Genomic DNA, 8,655 nt, shown 5'->3' with positions numbered 1-8,655 from the left:
ATTCGTGCCGGTGGACCAATTTTGCCCAAACTGTCTATTTGTTCCTGAATATGCCTCAAATATTTGACACTGAAGCAAGTTAATCAATCAATCAAATATTATGATTTATAGTTGATTAAGAATATGATAATAAAATTAAGAATGGAAATGGGGAATGAATATGAATCGTACATGCTGTTTTGAGCACTTAAACTCTGCATTCCATTTTGATTACATTAGACATTTTTGAAAAAAAGTTTCAAAACGTTTATTTACTTCAAATCACATTGTAATTTTCGTTTAGAGAATGTTAACAATACAATATACCAAGCAAAAGTAAAATCACAAAAATACTGAACTCAGAGGAAAATCAATTAGGAAAGTCCATAATCACATGGCAAAATCAAATAGCAAAACGCATGAAAAACGAATGGACAAGAACTGTCATATTCCTGACTTGGTACAGGCATTTTCAAATGTAGAAAATGGTGGAGTAAACCTGGTTCTATAGCGCTAACCCTCTCACGTAAATAACAGTCTCATCAAATTCCTTTATATTTACATGATGCGTTAAATAAACAGTCACAATTAATAAAATAGTCAAAATATGGGTACATCAGTCATCATCGTATAACAATTTTAAAAGGGGACAATTTAACCGAACACAAACACATCTTCTATCTACGAACACAAGAATTGATTTGTAAACTACTAACAAAAAAATACGTACATCATTACAATATTTCTTTAAACAACTCAGTCAAGTTTGATAACACAAACACTTGAAACATAAATGTAACAACCCATCTATAGTCATAGAATGCAACAACCCATCGTTTGTCTTAGAGTGTAATCAAAATTTAAAAGCAACAACTGACTTCAGTTTTGGTTTATGATATTCGTCTAAATATTGTCAGGAAATTGTTTTGTTTGATTTTAATATATACTAATGTAAATACGCTTTATATAAAAAGAAACAAGGGACGATATTACCAACTTATTTTTCTTCATTTGAGCGTTTATGTTTTGAGATGAGTTAGTTGTGATAAGAGCGTTATACTGTCCTATAATATTGATTATCCTTCTTCTTCTGTTTACGTTTAATTCGTTCATTTAAATTAAACGTTTTTCACTAAAAATGTCGAGGACCAAGATAACATTTTGCAAGCATATCATAACTAACTATCATCTTGTTACATATGTGTTCGTTTTTGTCGTGATTAAGATTATAACACAATTTTGACTACTGTACCCCTATTTTGACATTTTTATCTATTGTTAGTGTTTGTTAGTTGTTAGTGTAAAGAAATTCATTATACAAATGAGAGGTTTAGCTTGCTATAAAACCAGGTTAAATCCTACATTTTCTACATACGAACACGCCTGTAGCAAGATAGTTATTATCCATTCATTTGATGTGGTTGATCTCTTGATGTTGCCATTTGATTAGGGACTTTCCATTTTGAATTGTTTGTTCGAGTTCAATATTTTTGTAATTTCACATTTTCCCCCTTTCAAACAATTTAATTTATCATGCTAAATTTAGTATATTGACCTTTTGTAGAAACTCTATCACAGCAGTATTGTCCTCGTAAGATTCAAATGATTCGAATAATTAGAATAATTGTGCTATATTTCCGATTGTTTTCCAGAAAAATGTCAAACGTACTGTAGGAGAGCATCCTGCCTTCCTGTGTGTAATTTTAGAAACAGTTGAAGCTTGGTGTGAACGACTTTCCTATTTTACAGTATCAAATATGTTATATGTTGAGATGATTGTAGTCCCTGTCTACCAAACTGAAGCTGTAATTGTCCTAATTTCCTGTTTATGAGGTAACTTAAGATAATTTTGGTTATATTTGAAATGAAATCAATAACAAAATGTCAATATTCATCCGATATTTTTTGTTTTTATTCATTTAACTAAAGTTCACTGGTCGTATTAAGATCTTGACAATGCAGTTATTGAAAAGAAAACATGATGGATTTGATAATATTTCCACTAAATTTATCAGAAATTTTAACAAGACATTTGCATAGGCAAAAACTGGAGTTGTCTACTATTTTCCTAACGGAACGGGTTCTTTTTTTTTTTTTTTTAAATAAACCTAGAAATTAAAGAAGAATAAAGGAAAACATCAAGACAGTGTACCACTGCATCACTCTAGTTATATTTATAGGAAGAACGTGTTAGTACTATAATGTATAACTTATAAAATGTTAACGATAATCATGTAAAGTTGCTTACTGTGTTACAAATGAATGATTAATAATTAAAATAAAATCCATATTGAAAACCACATTTAAAGTTAAACCTTTCATGATTGCGTTAGATAAAATCGCAATTTTGTATTCGTGTGCGCGCAAAACACAAATTTCTCGGTATAGGAGTCTACATACAACACAAACAACATTTTTCAAAAGACTGAAAAAGTGAAAAAGTTAATTGTAATGCCCGCGTCACACTATTCCGATTTTTATATACGATGGACACACGAATGCGAAAATTGTAAGTTCGTACGAAGTTGGTCCCGATCTCGTTAAAATAACAAAAAGTGACCGAAGCAAGTACGATGAATAACGGAGTTTATACGATGGAGCCGAAATCATAAACGATAGCAAAAGATGGACATACGAAGGTTAACCGAAGAAGTGTATTTAAGCTTCATATCTCAGCCGAAGCCTACACGATGGATCACGAAGGCTACATAATGGATTTCAATGATGGTGCGATAGCCATACGATGTCTAAAAGACGTGATGTACAGCTTACGATGCATTTAAATTATATGCCGAAGGCATCACGCGTTTTAAAGACAATATTAAAGGTATTTCCAGTTACTGAATGTTTTGGTTGATTTCTAAGAAAATAGTTTATGTATTAAATATGCATATTCAATTTACCATTTTTTGCATGTGTCATATACAAATATAGTGTCCATATTTGTCCCCAATATGTTACATACGAGGGGATACCACGCTCGACATTGCCTTGTTTTAACTGTAAAATGTGTGCACTAGTCTGAATAATCACCCATAATTATGCCCATGTTTACTGAAGTATCTTTAAGGTAAGGTAATAGGTTCGTTGATCCCTTTTATTAAAAAAAGAGCTCTTTCCAGGAGAATATCATAATAACATAGACAAACGGAAGGATGTGGGGAAAGCAACAAATGCGGCAAAATATGACATATAGAAAACAAAAAGGTTATGGAGTTAACATTCGTGTGACAACAACTCAGACGATACATAAAAAAATCAGGATAATGAAGAAAAAGTTGATTTCTCTAAATACGTGTACATGCAGTGTTGGTGTACGAGGCGCGTTTATGATTTTCAATATGTTACTTGATATGAAAAATTGACAAAAAATAATATTTAACTTGTAAAAGTATATACTGAGCCTGTAATAGCTGCTCTTCTTGTTCCATTTTAATTTAACAGAAACAACGCTGTCGTCTTTCTTGTTCTCATAGAATCATATGATTTGAGATCAATGTTTTGTGAACGTCTTTCTTAACTGTCGTATTATACTGACCAGTGCATATCGCGCATGGCACTTTAAATGTATTTTAGCGCGAAAATTAACCTACATTTAGCTGTATTTATTGCCGTCGTAGTTCCATCTTGTCGCCTTCGTACTTTTATTTGATGGCAACACGACAGGATTACGAGTACTGTTGCCATCGTGAGACCTTCAGGTAGCTTCGTGATTCATTCTTGCTGTCATCGTAATGTCAAATCTGCCTGATGGAAACGATGGAAACACGAATGCAATACGATGTTCAAAGATGCATTCCCGGTGACATTACGATGGTGAGGATGGTGGTACGAACTCAATACGAACCCTAAACATCGGACGCACCTTCGTGGAATTTTCTAACATGTTAAAAAATTTAAAACCCTTCCCGAAGGCTAGAAAAAGTGTCCGATTGTTCTACGATGGTTAAAGATGGCACTACGAATAGCCCGATCTGGATACGATCAGTCCCGATTTTGAAAATTTCCATAATCGTGTTGCCATCTGCGTAAAAATCGGGGCAGTGTGACGCGGGCATAACAATAACCAGATCGAACAACAAATATTCATAAACCCTGCTGACTGCATTTGGCAATTACAAATGAAAGGATTCCAAGATCTTAATGTTTATTTGCTTAATAACTAACATATGTATGAATGACAGGCCGTTTGCTTTTCATCCAGTTCTAAATCTTTCATGCATTTTCTGAAGATAAAACCCTATTAATACAATACGTTGGTTCTGGAATAGGTCGACTCGGATGAAAGTTTAAATTTAGACTGCCGATTAAAGATGAGTGTAGGTGGGATAGGAACAAAAATTAAACATGCCAAAAGGCTACCGAGTGATATCTAAGGGAGTTGTTTCAAGGGTTCTTCAAAGTGTTCTTTTTACAGGAAGCTTCACTTTTCACGTCTCATCGTCGATCGAACGTTGCTGCCTATTTATACACAAGCACAGTCAAACGGACGTCCCTATTTGAGGGTATTACAACTGGTTAGAAGAAAAGTTATGGAGGACCATAGTTATATGTCAACCCTTTTGGTTGTCTAGTTTTGAAAGCATGTCATTTATATTTTCATATACATGTAATTCAAGACTTCCCAGATAATATTTTTTTCTACAAAACATCTTAAATTTATATTATACAAAGATGTTAAAATGATTAGTACTAAAATGTTCTTGTCTTTGTCTCATTTTAAATTTTGCCAAAAAAAATATGTTCAAGTGAAATATGTAAATTTCAATATATATATTTATGACGTTATGTAGACAACCCAAATGTCATTTCTGCTCTGCAGTGTATGACGTTATGTAGACAACCCAAATGTCACTAATTTATTATCCTATTTATTTATTAATAAAAAACAATATTTCTCAAGGTCAAAAGTATATAAGTACACTTACACATATTTGACAGTTGTTATCCAACGTTTGAATTGAATGGGCTTTTTGATTTTTCCATTTGATTAGGGACTTTTCTTTTTGAAATTTCCTCCGCGGTCAGTATATCTGTAATTTTATTTCTATTCTGAAAAATCATGGCTGGAAATTTATTATCTCGTTTTTCATAGGGATTTGTTCAAACTTGATTTATTTCATTCCCACTAGTAAGATGATATACTCGTAAAGCCTCGGTCACACATTACCGGATAAGACGAACGGACGCATAACGGATGAAAATAACAGTTGTCCGTTGACAAAATTGTTATCCGTTAGGAGTCCGTTGATGTACTGACCAACTAAAACGGACGCCTAACGAATGCATAACGGACATGCAACGGATATGCAACGGACGAGAAACGGAGACGTACCGGACAGAACGGATGTCGAACGTACATCCAACGGACGAGTACCGCATAAAACGGACACCTAACGGAAGCGTACCGGATAAAACGGATACACAAGATATACGAAAAAATTAAAGGCGACAATAATAATGCATGTAAATCGCATAAATATTGAAAATATTTTGTGTAACTGGTTTTGGTTAGTTCTTCAAAATGCCGCTAAAGGGCAGTGTCTGACCTGAATAACAGCTGGTTGATTGTGAAGATGTGCCATTACTCTAAGATCGATTATGAAGAATAAGAATTCACGAACCTTAAGGGGCCTCCTGGGTATAAATCTTTTTTTTTCTAATATAGGATTTCGCTATATTTTTTTTATAAATGAACTTCATCATATACTTAAAAGAAAAATGAAATAAAAAAATGGGGTCACCGTTCATTTAAGCTCACAATCTGTCGCTGGAAGAAGCATACATTTTTGTTAATGTCCTTTTTTTCTGTTGAACTAATAGGAGAAATAGAGGTAATATTGAAATAAAAAAATAACCTAATTACAGAAATCGCTTAAATTTTACAATTATTTAGTTTATGTACAGCTTATTTGAAAACAATGATAAAGAATATAGGTCACCGATGAGTCAAAAAAGATATTTCAAATGTAATGCCATAAAATGGCATTTTTGCTCCAAAGAGTGTTAATTTGGAGCTTTTTCAAAGATATAAACATTTTAAGTCATTTTTTTTCTGAAATTTTTGTACCAAGGAGCCACCTGAAGAAGTCTTATAAGCATTTCTGATGAGAAATTTTCAATTGACATTTATCCGTTTCAGATCTGTTCATTGTCTGTTTTATCCGTTATACGTCCGGAAGAAGTCCGTTTCACATTCGTTCAACATTTGTTTTATCCGTTAGAAGTCCGTTGGTGAATTAATCTGCCAGACCTCCAACGGATGCATAACGGACACGTAACGGATACAAAACGGAAACGCAACGGACGAGTACCGTACAAAACGGACGACTAACGGACGCCTAACGTACGTCCAACGGACATTTTATCCGTTGGACGTCCGTTCAAAGTTTTGAACATGCTCAAAATTTTCCACCGGATAAAACGGACGTCGACGGATAAAACGTACGCTTAACGGACACGCAACGGATATGGACGGACGCCTAACGGATAAGAACGGACGTCTAACGGACATGAACGGATTGAAAAAAAGTTATCCGTTAGGCGTGCGTTCGAGCTATCCGGTAAGGTGTGACCGAGGCTTGAACATGTACCTTCTTTATAGAAGATGCTATAACAGAGGACTTGATAATTCACACAAACGATAATAGGAAGGCAGTAAGTACCAAAAATATTGGACTTCACAACAAACATACATAATACATAATTTTCCAAAGAAATGTATACACAAAAAATTGGCGGCATTTAAAACTAGATTTAGATTGGTGTGCACGTTTTAGTATATTATGCTCTGTTTGTGGAAATGTCTATTAGCATTTACATCCGAACTAGTGTAAAAGGTATCAATAAAACTTGACACAGGAATATTTCTTTGTTTTTAAGGAACTATCGCTTTCGATGAAAGGTGGTAATTCAAAACCAATAATTCTTTGTCAAGCATTGTGAAACCGTATTAAGATTTCATTTTAAAGACACTTGAATCAAAATTAAAATTTGATTAGACACAAAAATCCTTCAAAAGTGCGATTGATTGCATACCGAGTTTGGATTTCAAAATAACAAATAATGTTATAAGGTTTTCGAAATATCCTTTTGTCTTACAAGTATACTTCAAATGCGAGTTGATTGATGGACTGACAATTATACAAAATATATTTGATGTTAACACTTATGTCAATGATTTATAATTGATGTAATGGACAGATTCTGTAGATATTGTAATTTTCAGGTATGTCATTGCTGGTCAACTTTTGTATATTTTTTTTCTCGTAACAACTTAGTCTGATTCAGGTCATTTTGATAACTAACGGGTGGACGCTTGTTCTAAGCATACAAGGGGGGACGTTTGACGCCAAGCGATGGCCATTACTACTGTAAATAGTTATCAAAAGTACCAGGATTATAATTTTATATACTCTTCAGGCTATGGGATGATAAAAGTGCATGCATACTATTTGTTTAACGTTACATTTTACTCCTTAGAGTTTACGTTTTAACTTGATGTCTTACTATTATTTAATATTGAACATCAGGTTTGAATGTCAATTAACACATCGGTGTTGCCATGAATAGCAATTATATTGTAATTTTTTTATATAAATTGCCTGTTTGCAAAAGTACGAATTAATTGAAATACTGGATTTTCTTATCACAGACATAGATTACCATAGCCGTATTTAAAACAACTTTCTTGAATTTTGGGTTATCAATGCTCTTCAACTTTGTACTTGTTGCGCTTTCTATCTATCTTGATCTGAACGTTACTGATGAGTCTTATGCAGACGAAACGATCGCCAGGCGTATGACCTATAAGCCTGGTACCTTTGATAACTATTGTTATTATGGTTTTATAAAGGAACTCACAATCATGTTTTTATAGGCGACCTATAGTTGTTTGTTTCTCTGTCATTAAGTCTATTATGAAGAGTTGCCCCCTTTTTAATCATACAACATCTACTTTTCAATATAGCTTTTTACAAAAATATTTTCATTTAGTTTGATTAGCTATTATCTTATAATAAGATCTCACGGAAACTGTCTTTAAGTAGGATATTATTTCCCATTTTTTTTGCTTGTAAATAAATGATTATTTTTGTGGCATACTGTTTTGCCACTGACAACACGGAACCAATCAGCTATTCATTAGAGCTCTTTAGAGACGGGTATGACACCTAAAGATTTTTCGCTGTCCTTCAATATGTTTCCATTTATTAAAATGTCTTTTCACGAAAGTGGATAGACATATTAGGCTTATAAATGTAAAAAAATAATGAAAACATATTCCGTTTCAACTTTCTAACAATTAATCTTGATAGTTTAATGATACCTTAAGTCTAGTTGACAGACAAAAAGGCAAATCAGCGTTGGCATATTTTATAAACGTTACGTTCGGCGCTAATTGTTTACGTCCTATGAATTTCAGTCATACGTTAACAATTGATGCAGGGGTAATTGACTCAAAATCAAATGATCTACAATTCCAATAACTGACCATTCATGAACCGTTATAATCAATTGATTAATAATTTCAGATAAATGACCACTCGGAAAGAAAACGTCAAATACATCAACGCGTTTAAGGGAGTCGGCGAATCAAAGTTAATAATCTTGATCCATAATCTACATTTATGCCATATTTACAGTACATAACAGATGAATATTGATACGAAAATGTCC

This window comes from Mytilus trossulus, chromosome 10 (genome assembly GCF_036588685.1).
Source record: "Mytilus trossulus isolate FHL-02 chromosome 10, PNRI_Mtr1.1.1.hap1, whole genome shotgun sequence".
NCBI classification, from domain to species: Eukaryota; Metazoa; Mollusca; class Bivalvia; order Mytilida; family Mytilidae; genus Mytilus; species Mytilus trossulus.
This window is presented reverse-complemented; position numbering follows the sequence as displayed.